The 26,665-nt window shown below is 33.8% G+C and overlaps 1 long non-coding RNA gene across 2 annotated transcripts; it reads left to right on the top strand.

Annotated features, from left to right (window-relative positions):
* Positions 1 to 21,217: 21,217 nt before the first annotated feature.
* LOC140180929 (uncharacterized) lies at positions 21,218 to 23,442 on the top strand. 2 transcript variants are annotated; one of them, XR_011875092.1, is made up of 3 exons: positions 21,218 to 21,959; positions 22,271 to 22,400; positions 23,157 to 23,442. It is a non-coding gene; the product is annotated as an uncharacterized lncRNA (long non-coding RNA). The 2 variants fall into 2 exon arrangements; XR_011875091.1 differs by having other exon boundaries at positions 21,243 to 21,959; positions 23,151 to 23,442.
* Positions 23,443 to 26,665: the final 3,223 nt, after the last annotated feature.

Here is a 26,665-nt window from a genome sequence, read left to right as displayed (position 1 = left end):
TCAACATCGATCATCCTTTTCGGCGCAATAAGGACTCCTTCAAAAAGAATAAGGTTGAACATGAAAAGGCACTTGGGAGGTTGGGTGGTAGGCAAGTTTGGCTGTGTGCAAAAGAATCCTAAAGATTGTCATAACAGAGCAAGAGTGAGACATCCGAGATATGACAGGAGCATAATTGGACTAAACAAAGTATATTTTGGGAGTAGCCTTATTGGAAAGATAACTTTGTTTGATATTGTCTTGATGTGATGCACATTGAAAAAAACGTATTTGATAATATCATGCATACAGTAATGGACGATGAGCAAACAAAGAACAACGATAAGGCTAGGTTAGACTTGATGGACATTTGCAAGCAGGCAGATATGAACTTAAAGAGACTTGATAATGGGCAGTAGGCTAAACCAAAGGTGGTGTTCTCTCTAATGAAGGAGCAGAGGTAAAATATTTGTAAGCGGATTAGAGGATTAAGGTTTTCTAATGGTTATGCCTCTAATCAAGGCTCTTTTATGCATTTATAGCATTTTCACTAGTTTTGATCTTATCTTCCTTTTAATTGTATTAATTCCAATTTTGATCATTTGTTAGTTCTTTTATCTCTTAGTTCTTTTAATTTTCTGTTTTATACTCCAAAATCCCCATTTTCCTCACAACCTAGAATGTTGGCACCTTAATTGCATTGTTTTCCGAGAGAGAACGACTCGAGGCTTGATTACTCTCGGTTATTTTTATTTGAAAATTAAACTTTGATTGATGGTCGATTGTTGAGTTTGGACTATACTTGAAATGCCAATTCTATTTTGAGAAAAATTTCTAACCCACTTTAGGCCATTCCGTCAAGTTTTTGGCGCCGTTGCCGGGGATTCCAATGCAAACGGTGTTATATTTTAGGTTATTGTGAATATGTTAATATTGTAAATAGCCCTTTTTGGTTGCTTGTTTGCTTTTGTTAGTAGATTTTTGTTTATATTTTCTTTATGACTTTTTCATACCATTACCATAATCTACCCCCATGGAACCCAAACACTTACCTTTCTAGTCAACAATTCTACACACCATCACCTCACTATATACAAAACCAAAATTCTTACCCTCATGAGTTTAATTTTCAACCTTCATCACCTCAAGTTTTATTTTCATATATGGATCAATCCACACAAGAAGCACTCCAAGTTTTTTTTCAAGAATAAAAGGAGTTCCAGAAGAAGCAAAAGCAAGTCATGTCTACCTTAGCAGAAACCTTGGATCGGTTAGCTTCATTGCGTTCATGCCACAACTAAGAAATTCTCATGGATAAATGTGTGGAACCAAACGAAAAGTGTGGAGTGAACGAAAGATTGCAAAAACAAGTGGAAGATGAGATGTCACAACATGAAGCACAAGAGGAGGTAAATGAAGTGTGGATGGAAATTGATCAAGTGGATTCCATCATTCAGAATTTTTTGTCCAACTTGGTCAATTCCTTCAATGACCTTCATGAACCTCCCTCCATCGAATTTGAAGTAGATGTTGATGTGGACTTCACACAACAACCAATTTTTGACTTGAGTGATGATGAGAAAGAGTTAAAGGAGGTTGAGAAAAAGTTTAACTACCAAGAAGTGAAGGTGCTTGTACAAGAGCAAATTGAGTGGGTGAAAATTTTACCAACAAGTTTCCTAGGCCCACATCAGTATGCTATCTTGGAGACAGATCATCAACTTTAAACCCTTCTTGGAGTGTTAGATGGTGGAGAGAAGAATGTCAGTTGGCAAGGAAGTAGAAAGTTTATCAAGGAAGCCAATTCAACATTTGGAGTTTAACTATGGTTCAAGATTCAATTGAGTGGATCCCGGGGAGTGTCCAAGTATTCTAATGGTGATTTAAGAGGTTATTCATCTAAGTGCAAAAATGAAGAACAACAAAAAGGTGAACAAGAAACTAGAGTATGGGATCTGGGCATTAGCTTCAACATTCAACATTTATGGATCCTCAAGGCTAGTTTGGAATTGCCACCCAAGTTTGTCCTTAATTTGAGGACTTTAAACCAAAGTGCTCGGTGGGAGACATCCTACCATGGTAATATCCTTCTAACCCTTTCTTATTTTAACTTTGTTTCTTGAATAATTCCTTGTGTTGCTTAGTTTAGTTTAGTTGCATTTTGGTGTTTGTTAGGTAATCTTAGTAGAGTAATGTGTTTTTGGAGTTTTAAAATATTTTGGGGCTTGAAAATTTGTTTAGGATGTCATGTTTGGTGCCTTAGAGGCATAAAATTGTGTTGTAGAAACAGAGCAGTGTGCGTACGCACAGCCTTGTGCGCATGCACAAATCCCTTAAGATTTGACATCTGTGCGTACGCATAGCCTTGTGCGTACGCACACCCCTTATCACCCCTCCTGCTCAGGGCGCTCGCACCATCCTGTGCGTATGCACTCTAACACTTTTTCTTTCTGTGTGCATGTAACCTATCTTGTGCGTACGCACATTTACCCTTTTTCTCGGAAAAAAAGCTCTATGTGCATACGCACAGCCTTGTGCATGCGCACACTCATTGGCACCCTCCCTGTTGGCAGCACTCGCACACTGGTGTGCGGGTAAACCCAACTTTGAATTCCCTTGTGTGTGCCCGCACACTGCCTTATGTGCATACACGAGGCACTTTTCAAACGTTAATTCGAAAGGGTATACCCATCGCACCTTTAGAGTTACCCCTAATCAAACTCTTTTCTTCTTCTTCTCTCACCCGGACTCCAAACCACCACCACCCATACCTACTCCCGCCACCTCCATCCGTCCGACGACACCACCACCGGCGACCACCGTCGCCTACCCTCTCTCTCTCTTCTTTCTTCTTTTCTCCATATATTCTATTCTCTACGCGACAACCCTGTCTCTGCGCCAGCCTCTGTTCGCATCTTCCAGTTCCAGCAAGCAACCACCAGCGGCGGCAAATTTCGCTGTCGCTGTGATGCTATCACCACTGCTCCCTATTCTATTATTCCTTCTCCTTTCATCAACGCAGATTCCACCCCTTTCCTTGTTCCCTATTCTTTCTATTTTATTTATTTTAAATTGCTTTTAATTCTGATTCTGGTAATTAATTTAGACTTAGGATAGTTGATTATCTATATTTCTGGATTGAATTGCTGTGGTTGAATTTTTCTGGTTGAATGTTGCTGTGATTGTCTTGAAATCCCTATTTAAAAATGATGTACACCATATGCTCGACAAATTGCTTGAGTGAAACTTTTTGTTTAATTCTTATGTTTGATTAGCATGGGCCTTAAATTTTGTTATCCTTAGGCATTATAATTCATAATTGTGCAGTTTTATGTAATTTTTTATGATGATTGAGATTGAATTTTGGTTATGCACTTAGTTTCTATTTTTGCTTAAACACCGAAGTGGACTGAAATTTTAGCTTTGATTACTTGTTTGGTGTTATATGTTAAGTGTGTAACACCTTACCACACAAAGCTTTACGCCTAGGTCGTAAATCAATGGTGATGAGGTATTGATAAACCACTATTTTATGGTTTATCTTGTGCTCAATTGAGTGGATTTTATCAATCTTTACCCACTTATTCATACTATTTGCATGGTTTTACATTTGCCTTCCTAATTATGTGCTTTGATTGAAAACATACTTCTTTGGCCTTAAGTTTCCTATGTCTAATTCCTCTCTTATTACCATTAGATATCTTGATATGTGTGTTAAGTGATTTCAGAGATTACAGGGCAGGAATGGCTCAGAGGATGGAAAGGAAGCATGCAAAAGTGGAAGGAATACAAGAAGTTGGAGAAATTACTAAGCTGTCCAGCCTGACCTCTTCGCACTCAAACGGATATAACTTTAGCTACAGAGATCCAAACGACGCGGTTCAAGTTGCGTTGGAAAGATAACGTTTGGGGCTTCAATTTGATATATAATATGCCATAGTTGTTTTGACGCTAGGCGACGCGACCGCGTGCTTCATGCGGCCGCGTCGCAGTGGCGGAAATCAGCGTGTTTGAATTCGCAACCAGCGAATTCTGGGTTGTTTCTGACCCATTTCTCAGCTCAGAAAACACATATTAGAGGCTATAAAGTGGGAAAATTCATCCATTCATAATGACAAGCTTTCATATTCACAATTTTAGGAGTAGATGTAGTTTTTAGAGAGAGAGGTTCTCTCCTCTCTCTTAGGATTTAGTTTTAGGATTTAGGATTATTTCTTCTTCATCACAGGTTCAATGTTCTTTTTATTTCTTTTCTCAATTTAATTTATGAATTCTTCTATGTTACATATTACTCTTTGAATTAATGTTATTTGAGGTATTTCAGTTTATTATTGCTTTCTTTTATTCACATTATTGTTATTCCAATCTGAAGACATTTTTATTCTAGTAAATTTACTTTTCTCCTTTTGGTCTTGGTTAAGAAATCAGTAACTCAGGAGTTATCAAACTCAAACATGATTGATAATTGTTATCTTTGTTAATTGAATTGAACTTCAATAATCCCAATCTTTTCTTAGGAAATAAATAGGATCCGAAGATCAAACCAATTAATCCCTTGACCTTCCTTTATCTTAGTAAAGGTTAACAAAGTGGAATTAAGATTCAATTCTCATCATCATTGATAAGGATAACTAGGATAGGACCTCCAATTTCTCATACCTTGCTAAAAGTTTATTTTATAGTTATTATTTATTTGTCATTTAAATATATCTGTGCCCATTGCCCAAACTCTCAAAACCCCCAATTTACAAACTCATAACCAATAATAAGAACATACCTCCCTGCAATTCTTTGAGAAGATGACCGAGGTTTAAATACTCGGTTATCAATTTTAAAGGGGTTTGTTACTTGTGACAACCAAAACGTTTGTATGAAAGGACTTTTGAAAGTTTAGAAACTATACTTGCAACGAGGATTTATCCGCAAATTTCTAGACCACGCAAAAGTTGCTCTCATCAGGTATCATGACTTCTAAAAACAAAATACATACATATATAATAGAAGGAATATGATATACTAGGAGCCCGTGAAGAACAGACATAAGCAAAAGTTGCATCGTACTCAGAAACCGACGATATACATAAGCAGAAATGACCGAAGTATATATATGATTCAAAAATTATACATAACAACACTAGCCTTGACCTATGAAGATAAGGCGGACTAGTTAATATAATACAACCCAAGAGTAAAATATACACATAAATCCTGTTTCTCCAAAATCAACCTCTAAGAGGGATATACAAGTTATAAAATACAGTAGTGGAGAATATTTAAAATATCTAAGCAAGAGTAAAATTTCCAAGAGTTCCGCACCAAATAACCCGCCATGCAAACTCCACCTCACGCCCACAATCAAATCCAACAAGCTCTAATTCATCTAAATTCATAATTTCAACAAGTTTCAACCTAGGGTTTATAAAAGTAGCAAATCAAAAGGGGATAAAGCTTCCTTACCTTAACCCACACGAAATTGGGATGAAACCCACTAGGAATCCATGCTAGAGCATCCCTAAACAACCAAAATCACAATAATTCAACAACCCCAAAACCAAAAATGTGAATCTGTAAGGAACAGAAAACTGGGCAAAAAACTGAGAGTTCCTTACCAAAATGCTTTGATAGAATTGAAGAGGATGAGGAGAGCTACGCATGGCCGCAAATGGCTCGTCAATCGGAGCTCTGGATCAAAAGTTATGATGATTTGAATGTTGAAATGAATAGTAACAATGGTGGCTCCTCACTCTCCTCTCTTTAAGTCCGTGGCTCTCTAAAATTTTATTAAGTGAGGGTTTATATATATGGGCTTGGGCCCACTTGGGCCCGGTTCACTTGATTTAGTCCGTTGGCCCAATTCTGGGCCAAAACCTTTAAGATTAGAGTTTTAAATCGTATTTTAAATATTTCTATCTTCCCAAATTATAATTTCTAATTTCTTAACCTTATTCACTTATAATTAACTTTCTCACCTGTAGTACCGGACAGATCTCAGCCGGTACTGCCGGTCAAATTTCCAGTGCACGTTTTTACGCAGAAAATTATATTTTTTGACTCAAAAAAATTCACCGAGTCCAAATATCATATTTAAATTGTCAAATTATGATGCTAAAATTTTCACTCATTACCACCCATATTTAATTAATTATTTATTTAATTTTCGTTAAATCGGGGTTTTACATCCTTTCCACCTTAATAAAAATTGTCCTCAAAATTTGACCACTCGTAACTAAATCTGAATGATTCTTCCTTTCATGTATCTCCACTTTCCATGTATGCTTCCCAAGGTCTGTCTGACTTTAGGTAATCTTCATTAATGAAACTTCCTCAATACCCATAGTAAGATTTTGCGACTTAAATAACCTATTCTCATTCTTTATAGAATGCAACTGATAACTCCACGCTACCAACGCCCTTTCCGGTTCCATAAACATAATTCAAATTGAATGTTCCAACCCGCTTTCGCTGCGTCACTCTGATTATTAGTCACCAAAAACCTAGCTACTCCTCTATGTTAACCAAAAGTCACCTTGTCTCAATACTGAGGATAGTCCTTTCTCATATTAGAATCAAGATCCTACATGTGTTCCTTCACTCTAGCTCAACTTAAAGGGATCTTAACCAGCAAAACTTCTTTTCCTACGATATCTCTCAGCACAAGTCGGAACCCAACCACACTTAGCTCTCCAGCCCCATATCAACACAACAGAGCATCAACTCCTCGCAACTTTATTACTATCCACTTTAGACTTAGATCAATCCGAAATTTTTCCGCAAAAATCACCACTTCACAACTTCTAGAAACGGCATATACTTATAGCTTTCACCTTCCGTGTCCACAAATCATGATCTAAGGAACTAACGTTTCAAGGGCTGCATCAAATGTATATGTTTCTGTAATGTGAAGTCTATATATATCACAAAAAAATTTCATATGTCACTAATATAGAAAATAATAGCACATCTAATTCTACTACACCTACTGTCACTAGAGTAAAAAATTCTAGACTTGCGTTTTCTGGCATGTCAAGAGCAATGTCTGTTAATCAACCTAGTCAAATTATTGGATCTTTAGCAACCATTAGACATTTAAATCCTCTTTTAAAACACACAAATACTAGGATTGAATAGTTAAATAGGCAAGTCAATAAAATTAATACTGTGGCAGATTTAGAAAAAAAATGACAACCAAAATGGTGAAAGAGTTTCTAATTATGATATTCATATGCATAAACATGGTCAAAATACTAATGATATGTTGAAAAGACTTAAGCAAAACAACATAAGGGCATTATAATTTAGTTAGAAATATTGAACAAGTTTTAAACCATTTAGGATTTAATGTTGGTTGTTTAAATAGGCCATATTTTGTGTCAGTTTTTTCTAAATGTGTCCAACAAATAGAACTTCCAAGAGATTGAAAAATTCTAAAATTCCTTATAAAATTTTTTGAAGAAGAAAATGAGTCTAGAGCATATTGCTCGATATACTGTTGAAATTGGGAAAGCAGATTTTAATGAATATCTTAAGATGATATATTTTTCTTCTTCTTTGACAAAAAATGCCTTCACTTGGTTCTTCGACTTGGAACCAAACTCCATTCATTCTTGGCATAGTTAGAAAGAAATTTTCATGATCAATTTTTTGGAGATGAATTGAAAATTAGCCTTACGAATTTGTTTTTTGTCAAGCGTGCAGAGGGAAAGTTCATTGACACTTATTTGTCATGATTTAGAAATATAAGAAATAAGTATTTTTATTCTAATTTAGAGGTTGAGGTTGTCAAAATAGCCAATAATGGGTTAGAATTTGGAATTAAATAAAAATTAGTTAATCAACACACTTTAGATCTTGCCAAACTAGCTAAAAGAGTAAGGCAGATAGAGCAAATTAAGAGAGGAAAAGAGAATTCAAAAAAAGGTTCTAAAAAAGTTGCATATATTGATTCTTTTTCCGATAGCAGTGATTCATATGAAAAAGATGTTTATATTGCTGAATTACGTGGGGTCCTTCTTATGTGTGCAAATCTTTAAAGTCTATTAAAGAAAAAGAAAAAATTTTTTCTTATTCCAAAACTAAAAATAAGACTTGTTCTTTTGACATTTCTAAGACAGACCAAATATTTGAAATTTTATTAAAGGATAAGCAACTTATTTTACCCGAGGAAAAAAAGTTGTCTTCGGCTGATGAAATAAAGAATAAAAAATTTTGTAAGTTTCATCAAGTGTTTTTGCATAAAACTAATAATTGTATCCGTTTCAAGGATTTGATTCAAAAGACCATTGAGGAAGGAAGATTGAAGTTTGAGGACAAAACTACTAGAATGTGGACACTGAACCTTTCATTAATGATTCGTTATGTTGAACCATTCAATTTGTCAATCAACATGATAGAAATTGACACCACAATAGTTAGTGCTCAAACTAAAAAATGAAGAATTGAGAGCTTTTGAGAAAGACAAGAAGCCGATTTATCCTCATCTTGGTGAGGATCCATTAGAATTTTTGTTGAGAATAAAAGAATATGAAAGCATCATTACTATGTGTCCAAAGTACAGTGCTATTTTTGACAAGGAAGTTTGATGAGAGAACTTTTGCGTGGTCTAGAAAATTGCGGATAAATCCTCGTTGCAAGTATAGTTTCTAAACCTTCAAAAGTCCCTTCATACAAACGTTTTGGGTGTCACAAGTAACAAACCCCTTTAGAAATTGTTAACCGAGTATTCAAACCTCGGGTCGTCTTCTCAAGGAACTGCGAGGAAGTATGTTCTTATTATTGGTTATAAAGGTTGTAATCGGGGTTTAGAAGGTGAGAAGCAAGTAATTTAAATGACAAGTGAATTAAATGGCAATTAAAAATAAATAATAACTGTAAAGCAACCTTTAGTAAGGTAGAGAAATTAGAGGTCCAACTTAGTTATCTCTCTCAACAATAATGAAAGTTGAATCTAAACTCCACTTGGTCAACCTTTACCAGGGCAAAGGAAAGTCAAGGGACTAATTAAATTGACTTTTGAATCCTAATTATTTCCTTAGAAAAGGTTGGGATTATTTAAGTTCAGCTCAATTAGCAAGATAATGATTATCAATTATGTTGAGTTTAATAACTGTTGAGTTACTAAATTCTTAACCAGAACCAAAAGGGGAAAAGTAAAATTGCTGGAATGATAAAGAGGTCCTTAGATGGGAAGCAATGGTAACTTAAATCAAAGAGAACAATCATAAACTGAAAATACTTCAATTATCATTAATTCAAATAACAGTCTGTAATATGGGAGAATTCATAAATCAAATTCTAATAATCAATTCAAATGTTGGAATAAATAAATAGAAGTAAAATTGAAATAAAAGAACATTAAACCTAGGATCCAGAGTTACTCTTAAAAATAAGAAGAAATCCTAAATCCTAAAAGAGAGAGAAGATCTCCCTCTCAACTAAATCTAAATCATTGAAAGGTAAAAATATGCGAGCTCTCTTTGAATGGAAGCATTCCCACACTTTATAACCTCTGGCCTATGCTGTCTGTACTTGGATCTGGGCCAAAAAGAGCTTCAGAATTCGCTGGGGGCGTATTCTGTAATTTCTGGTGCGTGGCCTCTGTCACGCGTCCGCGTGGGTCACGCGGTCGCGTCATTCGGAGCTTTTCCTTGCCACGCGGTTGCGTCAGTCATGCGGCCGCGTCGCTGCTGATTCGTGCTTGGCACGCGATCGCGTCATCCATGCGATCGCGTGGATACCAGTTTCTTTAAAGCTCCGTTTTGCTTTCTCCTTCCATTTTAGTATGTTTTCTTTTCTATCCTTTAATAAGTCATTCTGCCTTAGAAAATCTGAAACTATTCAACACACTAATCACGGCATCGAATGGAAATAAAGGTAATTAAATTAATTAATTTTAAAGCTTAGGAAACATGTTTTTCACAACATGACATAATAAGGAAGGAAAAGTAAAACCATGCAATTAATGTGAATAAGTAGGTGAAGAGTTGAATAAATCACTCTAATTAAGCACAAAAGAACTCATGAAATATGGGTTTATCAAAGTTACAAAAGAGTTTAAGAAACACAGGGTTGAGGAAAAAGAAAAGGAAAAGTTAAAAAAGAAAATTACTGAAAAAGAAGAAGAAAGCAACGAACTTAGATTGTTAGAATTCTTTGACCAAGTATATCAACAATGCTGGAACACAATTCATCAACCAGAAAATAAAGACTGTAGTAATGATTAACGAAAAATTTGATGATTTTTCTCAAAAGACAAAGTCTTTCTTACGAAAATTTCAAACAACAAATGGGTCCAGAATATAAAAAAAATGTGCATAATCAACCTACCACCTTGCTAAGAAAAAAAAAGTGAATGAGACCTAGACATTTTAATTCTAGATACTATATATGAGTCTTAGTTATGAAATTTAAATTATGCACAAGATGGAGGTAGTGTATACATTCTAAAAAATATACTTGTTCTCTTAAAACTAATTTATTCTTGTTATAATCCTAATATGTTGAAGGTTTCTTGTTATTTTCCTTGGCCAAATTGTCAGAATATTTTAAGTATTCTCCTCTTATGACTTTTGAACAAAGAGAAAACATACCTAAGTATATTTCTTTAGATCTATACAAGGGGATGGCAAAAATTTGTTTCCTTTGGCAGCTATAGCCAAATCTATAGAAACAGAAAATTCTTCTACTCACCGTGAATGTACTAAAAATAAAAAAATGATTTGACCGAAAAAAGGCAATGGTTGAATACAAGAGGAAAAAAGATGAATATTTAATTACCAATAATTTTGACACTGGTTTTAATGACAGTTTAGATGCGATATTTAGTGTCAACCAATTTATAGTTGTGGTATCAATACTGCTTGAAGTGTATAGTTAAGTTCAGAAAGTGGAGTCATTAGAAAATTATTGTTATGATGTTTATCTTAGGAGTGAATACTTATTACTAGATGATAATATGTGTTATGAGAGATTGTTTGAAAAACCTACTGAAAATGACAAGGAGCATTTGTGCCCAATCATATTAAAGCTCTTGTTATTGAAAAAGTAGTGAATAAGATTCTAGTAGATAGGAGAGCTGCTGTCAATCTCATGCCTAAAAGAATGATGAAAAAGTTTGAAAAGATTGAAAAAGATTTGATCAGAAGTAGTATTGGAGTTACAGATTTCAAGGGTAGGAGTTCTTCTGTCAGAAGTGTGATACTGTTGTTAATTGAGGTTGGTTCTATCAATAGACCAACTCTGTTTGTTGATGTTCCTTCTAAGGCGGGTTTTAATTTGCTTTTGAGACATGAATGGATCCATGGACGGGTGTTATTCCATTCACTCTACATCAAAAGTTAATTGTTTGGAATGAGAACGGGAGAGTTGAGGAAGTTCTTGCTGACAACAGTACTTGTTACTATGATAAAATGCATGTAGAGTTAAGGATGTATCTGGAGTAAAGCCTCTGACTGCTAACGCTAAGGCACTTGATCCTATAGAAATTGAGATGTATAAAATAAATATGAATAGTTTCATTTCGGTCCCTAAGATTAGAACAGATTTGGCCTCAAGAGAGACTTTGATGATAAGTTTGACAAGCTAGCTGGCTCGACTGTTAATCTATATGGTTGATAGAGAAGGGTGTGTTGATAATGTACCTTATGATTGTCTACATGATGATAGTCCTTTAGGTTTTGAAAAAAATAGAATTGACAATGTTAAGAAAGTTAAGGTATAGAATCCTTTGAAAAAGGTAGATATTGATAATGGTAATCATCCCAGACCAACATATGTGAGCAAGATGTTGTCTGATGATTTCAAAAAAAGAAGTGGGAGAGATATTAAAAAAATATTGTGACTATTTTGTATGGGATTATGCAAAGATGCTAGGTTTGAGTTCTGAATTAGTAGAATATCAGTGGCCACTAAAAGCCAATGTCAAACCTGTCAAGCAACCACTAAGAAGATTTGTCATCTGAAGTCGTGCAGAAGATCAAAAAAAGATTGAAAGGCTTCTTGAGGCTAAATTTATAAGAGCAACAAGGTATGTCAACTAAATTTATAATATTATTGCTGTTATGAAAATGGATAAAAATTGAGGGATTGTATTGATTTTAGAGTTAAATTTTTTCACACCAAAAGATGAATATCTAATGCATATAGCTGATTTGTTAATAGACTCTGTTGCCAATCATGAGATTTTAAGTCTTATAAATGAGCATTTAGACTATAATCAAATATACATAGTTGAAGAAGATGTGTCAAAAATAGCATTTAGGTGTGCAGGTGTTTTAGAAACTTTTGAATAGATTGTGATTTCATTTGGACTAAAAAATGCTAGTGCAACCTATCAAACAGCTATGAATAAAATTTTTCATAATTTTATTAGAAATGTTATGAAAATCTATGTTGATGATGTAGTTGTTAATCAAATACTAGAAAAAGGCATCTAAAAAACTTAAAAAAGAGTGTTTAATACATAAATTGAAAATGAATGACTTAAAATGTGTCTTTGGTTTTACTGCAGAGAATTTTCTTGATTTTTTGGTGTAAAAAAAAGATATTAAAATTTACAAGAACAAGACAAAAGTTATCTTAGAAGCTCCTCCTCTAATTTAAAAAAAAAACAACTGCAAGTATTTCTAGAGAAGGTCAATTACCTCTAAAGGTTTATTACTAATCTGTCAAAAGAAAAACAAGGTCTATGCACTTTTGTTCAAATTGAAAAAAAGAGGAAAAGCTTCGGTGAAAATAAGAGCATCAAAAAGCTTTTCACAATATTAAGAAATACTTGACCAACTCTCCTATTAACTTTATGTGTCATATTCAGAAGCAACAATTAGCGAAATACTGGCACAAGAAATTAGGACTGGCAACGAAAGAGTGATTTATTATTTAAGTCGTGTGCTAAATGATTTGAGAGTCGTTATTCTCCAATTGAAAAACTTTGTTTAGCTTTATATTTTTCTTATCTTAAATTTAAGTATTATTTAATTCCTAGGAATGTTTATGTAATTTTCAATTTGATGTTCTTAAATATATGTTATCTTTTTCGATCTTGTATGGTAGACTAGAAAAATGGATGTTAGCTTTGACAGAATTTTTTTACATTTTATTCTTGCAAAAGCTGTTAAGGAACAAGTTCTTGCTGATTTTCTAGTTGGCCATCCATGTACAAATATTGATAAAAATTTATTGGTATTTTGTTGTCTAAGTGTCTTGGAAATTATATTTTGACGGTTTATGCCATAAGAGCAGTGTTGGTGTAAGATCCCGGATTTATGAAAATTAAATAGTAATTTATTTTATGATTTATTCTATTTAATCAAGATTATATTTTTGGAGATTTTTACATAAAAATCGAATAATTTTTTAATTATAATTTGAAGTTCTAGTAATTGAAAAATAATAAAAATTTTATATACCGTATTTTGAATATTTAATTTTGAACTTATTTTATAAACAAAGAAAAATTTATTTAACTATAATTTTAAAATAGAGTATTTAATTAAAAATAATTTATAATTTAAAAAAAAATAGGTAGTATTCTTAAAATTAATTTTATTAATTAAGTTTGGTTTTCAATTCGTATTCTATTATAATCCTTAAATTCCTAATTCCTAATTTCACCCGCCCTAATCCTATTACCCAATTTGCCTACACGTATGCCTTTCCCCACCATCTGTTTATTCTTCAATGGGTCACGTTCCCCTTTCTCACCGTCACTCACCCACCCACTGCCAACCCTTTCCAAATATACACACAGCACAACCAAAAGGTCCAAAACAAAAACACATGACACACACACTAACAGAGGAAATAAGAGAGCGAAGAGGAACAGAGCAGAGAAACGAGAGATTCAGAAAGTGAGGAGAGAGCACGAGAAGAGATCCAAGAGAGGGAGGGTATCGCGCTGTCACCAGCCACCGTCGTGCACCACCACCACCATCAAGACGCCGAGCCACCACACAAGAAGAGGGAGACATTGTCACTGCTGCCACCGTCGAGGGAGAGAGCGTGCGTCGCGAGCCAGAGACACCGCAAGGGGGAAGAGGAGCCGTCGTGCTCGGCCACTGTCCAGCCACCATCGAGCTAGGGCCGCTGTCGCGCCTCACTATGCATCACTGTCAAGCTTCGAAGAGAGAGAGAAAGTGCGCGAAGATAAGAGAGAGAGAAGGAAAGCCGATCCTGTCACCACCGCCACACCCAGTCGCCGTCACTGGCAGGAGTCGCCGCCGCCGCCGCCGAAACCATTGTCTCCGTTTGTTGCTCAGCCTTGTCTCTGTTTCTGATTCCTCTCTTGTGTGCTGAAATCGCTGCTGCCGTGGTGGTGGCCGTAGGGTTGTTTGTGCTAAACGAAGCTAATACTGCTGCCGCTCCATTCCTCTGTTCTTTTCAAGTTTTAGTAAGTTGTCCTTGTTCCAAAACCCTCATTGTTACCGTTCTATTTTCATGGTTGATTGAGAATTTTGAGACATTATTGCATTAGGGTTATGTCAATACCTTTGCAAGTTGTTCAATGGCATTGCTGTTGTGGGAAGCTGTTAGTACGGCTAATGTCGCTAATGCTGCTGATTCGATTTAAAGCCGTTGTTGCTGCTGCAAGTTAGAGTGAAGCTGGAGTCACGCTTAATTTTATGGTTTTTGACTAACTAAGGTAGGGGATTTGTTTTAAAAATAAATGTTTATGAATGCCAATAAAATTAAACGAGTAACTACAAATGGTTTATGGTTGCTTGGTGTGAATAATTGTTGGAATGGAGTTGAATGATAGCTGTAATTGGTGATTGGTTTAATGATTTAATGTAGTGATTATTGACGATGTTGTGTATTTTGAAATTATACTTGCTGCTAGTACTTGTTGATGATGATTTTATGTATGGAATCTTGCTATGGTTGCTGGAAATTCATTTGATGAATCATAACTTGAGATATGTTGTTATAGATGAGATGTTGAAGAATGGATGTTGTGATAATATGGTTACGTTGCACCTAACCTATGATATGGAATTTTGGTATATTGAATTAAGAGTTCTTGGACAACTTTGGTTAGTCAAAAGAAAGTTAGAATTGTGATTTTAGAGGAATTTTAGGCTTGAATATAAAGTTTGGTATGAAGGGTTATTAAAATTACTTAGTGCAGATTTCTAATGCTATAAAAGTGTGATTATCTTATATAAAGCATGTAAATTTCTCATAGGTATATGGAACTGAGGTTTCAGGGTAGGGTTATGACATAATTTAAGTAGATATGGTGATGAGTGATGGAAATGGTTGATTGGTATAAGTTGGAAACCTAGAGGACTAAATTTGGTTAGTGAAAATTAAGAAGCCTTACTGTAGAAATTTTTAAACAGTTTGGACAGCAACTTAAAATAAAAATTGGGAGTAATCAGGACATTATTTCGAACCAATTTATTTTTCTATCAAATTTTAATAAGTCAAGATTACTCCATACAAATTTTAGGGAATTTTGCCAAGCGGTTTGGAAGATATGATTTTTTGAAGTTTAGTGGTTGCTATAGAATTTTTTGGTTTTCTGGTTCTATAGTACCAACTTCCAGATATTATAACTTTTCATTTATCTGGAATTTTGAGTTGTTTCCAAATGTATTTTAAAGATCTATCAGTCTATTTTAAGTGAGTACAAATTTTATATCCATTTATTTTTTGTAGAGTTAGTTATGTCCCTTGGAAGTTGGGCTGTTCACAAAAAATGCAGAACTAATTTAAAGTAACAGAGCAGAACTTCCAACTGACTTTTAATTAACCAAACGAGGTGATATGGATTTGAAATTTGTTTGTCCTAAAACTTATGAGTGTTAAGTATATCCTCACCAAAAGTTAGAATTAATGGATTAGAATTGAATTTATTACAAATTTATCAAAAAATAAGGTTGCTTGTTGTATTTTTTCTGAATTCTCTTTAGTGCAGCAGCAAATTTTATTAAGTTGGCTATCTAATTCAATTCTAATCTAAACGTGATAAATCTTGGCTTAGACCCAAAGGATATGTCCAAATTTGGCAGAATATATGAACTTAGTTAAACAAAGATGTGTAAGTTATCCCTAGAATACGTTTAAAGTTAAAAGGTGATGCTGAGGTACGCCTAGTTTCATGGTGATGTGGAGGTACTTTTAGCTTCTTGGTGATGCGGAGGTATACTTAACTGTAAGGTGAAGTGGAGGCATAATGGAAAAGGGAAGTAATGAATGAAATAAATAAATGAGAATTGTATGTTAAACGGGCCTTGTACCAAACTACTAATGCGAAAGTGCCCGCCTAATTGATAGCCTGAGATTGCTAATGTGAGAATGTTCGCCTAACTGATAGCACTGTTTCTAACTGACATGGGAATGTTATTATGATGAGGCCTAATTGACACGGGTAACCGTGATGCCAAGGTGTCTAACTGACACAGTAAAGGAACCATATTCGGGGTTCACTCCGAGTAACGTTGGGTTGGGGGTAAACAACCGACGATGAGCTCATGGCCTGCGCTAGGAATAGGCATGCATCATCTTGTTTGCACATTTACATTTGATTGTGTTTGCTTTATTTTGTTTATTTGTGATTGTGCTGTTGTTTTGGTGATTTGCTTGTGTGCTTGGTAGATATTTTACTTGTGTTGTAGTCTTAATAATGTATTTAGGAATGTTGTTTATGGATAAGGAATTGTTAATGTGACTGGGATTTTGTTTAAGTAGCGTGATTTAAAGAAAGAAATTTAAAACTGTTTTAAGTGAAATTATTTTTATGATATGAATTAGCTATTTGTATTTACTCTGTTTATTGCGGCGTTCACGTTCTCAATAGACTGAGAACGTGTGGCTTTGTTCTCACCCCAAAGTTTTTAAAAAAAATTTCAAAGGTACAGACAGGATGACTAATTGAAAAGCTATGGACGAATAGAAGGCTTCTTTGGCTAGTTGCTTCTGGGTTTATTTCCCCTCGTCCTTGATGTTGTAAAGTAGTGTATTTTTATTGAGGGATAGGTTGAATAATTATTATGTATTAATATTAATTATGTGAGTATATGTTTATCTGACATAGTTGAGTTTGAAGTATATACCAAACTAAAAGGAATTTCGTTTTTCTTAAAAACTATCGACCAGTTAACGGGTAGAGGCTCAATATTAAATAACTAATAAAAGGAAAATAAAGTCGTAACGCCTGTATAGGAATTTTAATTATTTTTTCAAATGGTGAACCCAATAGATTCCTCTTTGAATTGAATTGTTTGTGTTCCAACAATGAAGCAAAGTATGAGGAAGTAATAATGTGATTGGAATTATTATTAGAAAGGGGAGTAAAAATGTGAAAATTTTTTGGGATTCACAACTTGTAGTCTGTCAAGTGTCACTTGAGTATAGGTGTGTTAGTAAAAATTTGATAAAATTATTTCAACGTGGCTATAAAGTTGTTGAGTGAATTTGACAATGTTATTGTGAGACATGTTCCAAAAAAGTTAAATAAAAAAATAAATAAATTGACTCAAATTTCTTCGAGATATAAAAATAAAGTTTACAACACTAGAGAAGTTGATAAGGACAAAAATTAGATCCAGGAGATTAGAGAGTCCCAATTATGAAATACTTAAAAAATTGTATCCTCAACATCAATAAAAAGCTTAAATGCAAAGCTCAGAGTTATATTCTAATGAATGATATGTTGTTTGAGAAATCTATTGATGGAAATTTCTTGACATGTTTGGAGAGAAAGAGGCGCATTTAACTCTTGCATATGTGCACGAGGGAATTTATGGAGCCCATCAGTTAGGAAAAAAATGAGATGGGTTATAAATAAAAGAAGATTGTACTGAATTATGCTAGATCATGTGAAGAGTGTCTGATAGAGGATAAATGTCTGCGTAGAATTTCTCAATAGAATTTCGTTGTAAGCATACTCTAAACCAACAATTAATCCTTAATCAAAGTTTAGAAAGGTTATCACAATATAAATCAAAATAATCGGGCGTATTAATCCCGGGTTGTTCTCCCTAAGAATTGCAGTCGAGTGCTCAATTATTGGCTATAAGGGATATCGGGGGTGAGATAACAATTGACAAGAAATGTAAATAATAAGAAAGTAAATGACAATTAACTAACAAAGGAAAGGAAACTCAAATGGTAAAAAGGTCTTGACAAGGGTTGATGGTTAAGGATCACTATCCTTGTTACCAACCACAATATGATAATTGCAAGGATCAATCTCATTTTGTCATCCCCAAAATTAGAGGAAAGTCAAATGAGTTTAATTAATCCTAATCCATAAGTCCTAGCCAACTCACCAATTAATTTAGTAGAAGACTAGTGTCAATGGAAATAAATTATCAATCACTTGGACATTAGTAACTCAAGGTCACCCAAGTTACCAACCCAAGTCAAGAATAGAAAAATCTAATCCATAGCTAAAAGAAACATTTCATCAAATACCTAGAGTGCAATAAAGGCAAACATCATATAATGCAAGAATTAATAAAAGTCATAACTAACCTAAGCAAGAAATCAATGATAACAACTAAACAAATATCAAAAGACATGAAAACAAAAAATTACATTAAAAAGGGAATTGAAATTAACGAAAGAGTTCATGAAATAAAATTAGCAACATATAGGAATTAACAAGAGAAGTTGGGTAAACTAAGGTACTAGAACAATAAAAAGTAAAGAAAACTAAATAGAAACAAGATTGAAACCTAGATCTGAAAAAAATTCAACTAAGAAACTCTAAAACCTAGAGAGAAGAGAGAGCCCCTCTCTCTCTAGAATTCTAAAACTATCTAAAAACTAAACTAATTGAATGTATGTTGTTGTGTGGTAGTGTGTCATCCTTCTTCACTCCCAACCTCTTATCTTCAACTTGGGCTTGAAACTGGGCCAAAATCAGCTCAGAAATCGCCCCCAACGTTTTTTCTTTCTGAGGCACGTGCCACTTGTCATGCGTACGCGTTGGTTGACTGCTACACCTGATCACGCATACGCATCAGTCACGCGTACGGGTCAGGACTAGCTTTTCACATCTTCAATTTCTTGTGTTCCTCTCATTTTTGCATGCTTCCTTTCCATCCTCCCAGCCATTCCTGCCCTATAAACCTTGAAATCACTTAACAAACACATCACGACATCGAATGGTAATAAGAGAGGATTAAGAATTAGCATTTTTAAGGCCTAAGAAGCATGTTTTTAACCATAACACATAATTAGGAAGAAATCTTAAAAACATGCAATTTATATGAATAAGCATGTGAATAGTTGACAAAATTCACTCAATTCAATCCAAAATAAACCATAAAATTGTGGTTTATCAGTGTCAAAAGCATGGGAATCTTCATATTCTAGCATCAGAGTTGCATGTTATAATTAAACCATGGTCGTTTAGAAGTTGTGCTTTAGATTTGATTGGGCAAATTCATCTACCAAGGTCATAAGTTTATTTTTGTTGGTATTGATTATTTTTAAGTGAACTACCAACCCGGTCCCTGTCCATTTCTTAGAATGACAACACGACCCTTCACCATAAAAACGATCCACTTCAGTCCCTGTTCCGTGACCCAACGCGGTCCCTGTAGATGTTTTTCCGTCAACTCTGAATGAAAAATGCTGACGTGTCATGTTCAAAAATGGACAGGGGCCTAATTGTCTCTAAATTCAAATTGGTTAGGGGTTTATTTGTCCCTATTCTTTAAATATATTTTTTTAATTTTTTATTCATTATATTAATATTTTTTTAATAAATTATTGAATATATGGTATAATAAGTACAAAGTAATTAATAAATTATTCAAATTTAAAAATATCATTTTTTTGAATCATTTTTAAATATAATTTTTAAATATATATAAATAATAAATATTAAAATTCGGTTAATACATTAATAATAATAATCCTATGATATATTATTAATATTATGATCTAGATAATTTTCACAATAAAATAAAAACTAATAAAAATATTATTTGATATATAGTAAAATTTTTTTGAGTGATAACAAATTTAATTTTTTTTATCTCTTTAAACTAAATTAATAATTCTATTAGATATTTTTGCACTAAAATATACTATGAGTAGGCTACTAATAGTCTAATACTAAATGAAATAAAACATAATATATATATATATATATAAACTCAACAAACTCAAAACATCAATAATATTATTAATTTATGAATAATGTTTTGAGTAAAATATATGTAAATTTAATTGAATTTTAATACACATAAAATTTTAGTTAATCCACATTATTCTTATATTGATAAATCTTCATAGATCTGTACCTTATAAGAATATATATTATTAATAGATTTATAATATTATTGATGTTTTGAGTTTGTTGAGTTTACAAATAATCTTCATAATATGTGTGTGTGTTTTATTTTATTTAGTATTAGTAGCCTACTCATAGTGTATTTTAGTGCAAAGATAATTGAATAGAGGCTATTCTTTTAAGGGAAGTAACTCATAATAAGATAATTGATTTTATTAAGGAGCATATTGTACATAAATTTAAAATTCCTCAATCTATTACCATTGATTAAGGGATTATGTTCATTGAAAAAAAGATAGTAAAATATATCAAGTCTAAAGATGTAAAAATATTTTCTTTTATACTTTATTATGCCTAACGTAATACACTAACTTTTAGTATTTCATGATCATACTAAAAGTTCAAACATCACTTACCTCTAAACCGTTTTTGTTTTATATTATTTTTATTTAATATCGAGTCTTTACGAATACGAACCGAAACCTTAATTATAAAAATGAAAAGTTTACTCTTAACTACTTAATCACAAAGATATATATATTCACATAACATTATATACACATACTTATTTCAAGTTTTTCAAATACAAGCAAGATATAACAACCCGAGTTTTCTTTTAAAAAATAAATATTGAATTATTTATAATTTATTATATTTGATAATTCTATTTAAAAAATTATTTTTTTAAAAAGTAATTAAATTCAATTTTATCATGAGTTTAAAATCTATTAAAATTTATAAAATTTTTTAAATAATTAAGCATTTTTATATTAAAAATTTAAATTTTTAATAATTAAAAATAATAAAAGTGTTATATAATTTAAATTGAATAATTAAAAATTTTAATTAATATTATAAACTAAAAAAAAATTTATTTGTTTATCTATAATTTTAAATTAAAAGTATTTAATTAAAAATAATTTTTAATTTAATAAAAATAAAATAATACTCTTAAAAATTAATTATATTAATTAAATTCGGTTTTAAATTAATACTCTACTCTAACCCAAAATTTCCCATTCAAAACCCTAATTTCACCAACCCTAACTCCATTACCCAATTCACCCACACGTATACCCCCCACCTGTTCACCCTTCACTGAGCCACGCTCAGTTTCTCCTTACTAACCCACCACCTCACCCACTACCTTCCTCTTCCCAGATATACACACATAGACTCGCTTCACTCACTCTTAGCCTCACCAACGCACTCACACTCATGTCCCTCACTCTCGCTTCCCACACGTACAGAAGCAGAAAGGGAAAGAAAAGGGAGAAGAGGGAGCTCGAGTGGGGAACAGAGAACAGGGAGAGAGACAGAGGACAGGGAGAAGAGAAAGGGACCAACGGCACCGCGGGGCTTGGTGCCGCCGCTGCCGTCGAGTCACTTGGAGAAGGAGCAAGAGCCGCGGCTGAGAGAGGGAGAACCAGAGGGAGTGTCACACGAGAAGGAGGGGACGCCTCATCGTTGCTGTGCCTCCATCGCCACTGACGTGCCGCCGAAGCTTTCATCACCGCCGTCGACATCGATTAGGGTAGAGGAAAGTGAAATGCGAGAGAGAGACGCAGGGGAAAGAGGAGCAGAAATGCGACAAGGAGAAGGACGAGGTCCGTTCTCGCGCCGTTCAGATCCGCCGCCGCCGCTGTCGCTAAGTGGGGTCAAAATCGTTGCCGTCAGGCCTTATTTAATCATTGCTTTGCTTCCATCTTGTTCCTTTGTCTTTCTTCTGTTCTAAGTAAGGAAACCTACATCTCTGTTTAATACTGCTACTCTGCTTTCCCTGTTTACTGCTGAAACTATCATAGGTGATAGTGTTGATGCTATTAAGGAATTGTTAGAGCTGCTGTTGATGAATTTGAAATTGCTACTTTAATTCTGGATTGCTCTTTTCCTTGATTACGGTCCATTTAGACGTTTTATTGTCACTGTCACGCTTAGTCTGATTTGATTCTAGTATATGCCCTGTTTTAAATTTCCCAGGGTTGTTTGTTTTTTATTCTTATTCAGTTTGAATTCTCTATTTTGCTGCAACCATCATCGCCGCAGAATTGAAGCTGCTGCTATTCCAGTTGATGCAGCTGCCACTGTCCCTGGTTGCATTAGGATTGTCACTACTGCTGAAATTAAAAACAAAATGGGGGCTGTCGTATTCAATTTGTGATTTTGGCTAATCGAGGTAGGGGTTCATTTTTAAAATTAAAAGTTTTAATTTAAGAATGCCTAAAAGTATCGTAGATAATTGCAAATATGTTAACAATTTAATGTTATTGAATTTGGATTCTTGGCTGTGAATGATTAGCTATGATTCTGATTGAGGTTTTGGTTGTGAAAGTGAACGATAATTTATTTTGGTGTTAGTATGATGATGATTATGTGCGTCTGAATTGAAAATTCGTTTAATACTTATAAGGTTGTTTGAGATTGAAATCATTGAATGCTTTTTGAAAGTTTTGGTTTCTACTTAATAGCGTTTTAATTGGTTGCTGAATCAAATTCTAATGAGTAATTTATGAAATGGAAGTTTATTGAATTATGAAAAGATTTGAGTTTGGATTTTCAAATTGAGTTCTTAAAAATGAATTCTTTAACTAAAAGTATTAGCTTTGAAGATCTATAAATGATTTTACAAAGAATATAATTGTATGGTGATAAATATGCTGATTATTGGGAAGTTATGAAATTGAGGGAGCCCGCAAGGGTGGTGAAGTCCAATTTTAAGAGGAGATGCTGGCCAATTTCTTGTAAAAATATACGAAAAAATGATTTCATTTTAGAAACTTGATTTACAAGCTTATTTTGAGAAATGACTCTATGTTAGAAAATGATTTGGTTTACATATTTATTTACATATTTATTTGGCACTTTTACCATACTGGAAACCCATAGGTCGGGAGTTCTCATTCCATATATATCTCTTGTTTTTCAGATGCAGGTCCAGGTACTCAGGAGTGAGCTGTGGTTCATATGAGAGATGGTGAAGATCTTTGTATTCTCTGACTTATATTTTGTTTAGAATCTCTCCACCTTTATTTTGAAAAACTTATATCATGTATCAATCTCTTTTGGAACTTGCCTATAGAGACCTTTATGCATATAAATGGGAGAGGTAGGACCTAATGTTGTCAAACTACTTTTGTTATGTACCCTAGCTAGTCTAAACTTCGCGAGCCGCGACTAGTGGCTATTTACTTATGCTATATATATCTACATTCTGTCCTTTTCTTATTCTTCTTTATGACATTATCTATATATCGTTTTCGATTCACGCTTTATCTTTTATTTGTCGATACGTGAGTGTTATGACTTCACAATTTTATTTTCACTCTTTTCAGGCTTTTCGTTAATACTCCCTTCAATTATATATATCTATGTATTAAAAATCCATCTTGAGAGTCGTACTACCTTATTATCGTTGACTTATGACTCGAGTATAATGATTTGAATATTATGGTCTTACATTATGGTATCAGAGCAGTTCGTCCTTGTGAGCCTGAGGGAAGGACTGCTTGTACTTTAATGCATATTCTGAGTCTGTGCCTGTGCTAGTTAGGGTATCTAGTTGATACGTCTATCATGAAGTTCATGGGTACCTTTGGTAATTTGAAGCACTTAACTTGAGATATTGAGACTGATCACTTTGATATCGCTTATTTGGTGTGGACAGGACTCGAATGGCGTCTCATGGACATGAGCGAGGTACTCGGCGATGAATTCCCAAGAACAAACTGATGAAGGAATGCCCGAGATAGGAATTTTGACAGTGGTATATGTGAGATCAGTGTGTTGGTTTTAGATTGTTGAGTAAAATACTTAGAGGCGAAAAGTTGGTTAGATGATTTGTTTAATTAGGCTTGAATTGATTGGAACTTGATGACTTAGAGTAGAGGGGGCTTGTAATTAGCATTGGTATAGTTTGAATTTGAATTGGAATGAAGATTTGTGAAAATGAGCACTTATGTAAAAATTGAAGAATGACTAATTCTTAGGCAATTGATATCATAGGTTTTGAATGATTAGGTAATATGAGTATGGAGATCAAGGATTTTTAGAAAGTTGTGATTGAGTCTTAGGATGAGCGTAAGCATTATTTCGGTCAAGTTGAGAAAGCTTAGAAGTGGGTCTAGGTTTGGTGAACCGATAGGGGAATATGACGTGAATGAATGATTAGATTCTTGGTGATTAATAATCAGAGTGACACGGCGAAAGCTTTCGGTAACGTCGACACAGGACAATTGCGATGAGAAGTAGTAAGGGTTATTAGGAATTTCTTAAGTTTTGAATACCTGAAAGGTTAGCAGATTAATGCAAATAATTAATTTCAGATAATTGGGTTTGATTGTGGTTACAAGATTAGATTGGTTTTGAGTAAGTTGTGGAGAGAATTATAGGCACAACTTGATTCTTGCTTAGATTGTAATGTATCTAATACTAGTTTTGGAAGATAGATTTGAAAAACGTTAAATTGAAACGTTGATGTGGTGTTGGGGGGATTTGAAGAGTTTGGGAGATTTTATAAATGGGAGGATGAAAGTATGAATGAGTGTGGCGTAGGTTGAGTTCGGTGTAAGTTAAGACGAGGTAAGTAAGAACGAGGAATGTAAATTGATGATTGAATTAATGATGAAGGAAGGTAGAATGAGTGGTACGAGAGCAGTTGAATTATATATTGATGAAGTGTGGAGTAAGAAGGAAATTGAATTGATATTGAAGGAAGATAAAATAAAAAGTGCAAGGCCAGTTGAAGTTGGAAGGACTTTTATTGGAAGTTTAACTAAGAATTATGTTTTCTTTTCGTAGACCAAATTTTGAGGACAAAATTTTAAATAAGGTGGGTAGGATGTAAAATACAGTCAAACCATAATTAATTAATTAAATATGACCGAATATAGTTGAAAAATTTAGAAATCGAAAATTGATAATTTAGACATGATATTTGGACTCAGTGAATTTTTTTGAGTCGGAATACATAGTTTTCTGCGTAAAAACGCGCAGTGATAATTTGACTGGAAGTACCGATTGAGATATGTCCAGTATTACAGTTGAGAAAAATAATTATAAGTGAATAAGGTTAAGAAATTAGAATTTTATAATTTGGGAAGATAGAAATATTTAAAATACGATTTAAAACTCTAATCTTAAAGGTTTTGGCCCAAAATTAGGCCAACGGGCTAAACTGATTGGATCGGGCCCAAGTTGGGCCCAAGCCCAACTACATAAGCCCTAATTAATGAGCTTCAACTCATTTTCACCCTCCAAAGAGAGAGAGAGAGAGAGCCGTGGATGTGAGAAGAGAAGAGAGGAGTGAGGGTTTCACTATTCACCCTCCACTTCAAATCACCATAACTTTCTCTACGGAGTTTCAATCGACAAGCTGTTTACGGCCACATGTCGCTCTTCTTGCCCTTTTCGATTCTATTTAGGTATTGTGGTAAGTATTTTTTTTTGTCCTCCGCCTAGTTTTCATTTTTCCCTTGAATTCGAATTTAGTTATGGGTGTTGAGTAATTTTATGATTTTGGTTATTTAGAGGTGCTTTAGTATGAGCTATTGATGGATTTCATCAACCAATTCCATGGGTTAAGGTAAGAATTTCTCAAACCCTAGTGATTTATCAATTTTATGAACCTTATGTTGATTACAAGTGTGAAAATTGGTTATGTTAGAGTATTAGGTGATCTTGGTGCACAATTGGGAGATTGATCTTGCTTGTGGGGTTTTGGTGAGGCTTGGAGCTAAAGTTTGGAGGAGATTTTCAAAGAAGAGGCTCAATTGTTTTGACTCCAAGAGGTACGATTTAACTTTTATTTAAGTATCGTGTGGTGTCATGTGAATTCCTAGGTTAGATGCCCTTAGGATTAGGTTTGAATTGTGTGCCTTGATTGGAGTTGATGTCTATAGAAATTATGATGTGGAAATTAATGATTTGGAATGAGTTTTGTATGAATGGGTATGTTTGGTATGTTGTGGAATTGAGGAATTGGATAATGATGATATTTGTTGAATTGCTTATGTTAAATTGAATTGATATTGGGCTTGAGGCCGTGAACTTTGGGCCGGAGGCCGAAAAAGGTAAGAAAGGTGAGTTGATTGTGTGTATTGTGTGAATAAAAGGAATGATTGTTGAATAATGAGGATTTAGAAATTTAGGTGTAGAATGTGATGAAATTGGGTTGAATTATGTAGATGAGATGGTTTGAATTTGGTTGAATGTAAATAGGAGAATTTGTTGGTTTCGGGTCAATTTGATAGATGAAAATGAATTTGGCTTGTGAACCTTGAAAAAATTGGTGATTTCTATTTTTATTTAAGTAAAAACCGATTTTTGACCGAATTCGGCAGTCCGTAACTCGGTTTTCGGAGTTGGGAATTCCTCAAAACTGAATTTTTATGAAAGTTCATTCAACGATCTTTCCAACGGTTTAAGAATGGTTGAAAAAGGAAT

Source organism: Arachis hypogaea, chromosome 17 (assembly GCF_003086295.3).
Source record: "Arachis hypogaea cultivar Tifrunner chromosome 17, arahy.Tifrunner.gnm2.J5K5, whole genome shotgun sequence".
Taxonomy (NCBI): domain Eukaryota; kingdom Viridiplantae; phylum Streptophyta; class Magnoliopsida; order Fabales; family Fabaceae; genus Arachis; species Arachis hypogaea.
The sequence above is the reverse complement of the archived record's forward strand: the minus strand, read 5'-3'. Positions and strand labels throughout refer to the sequence as shown.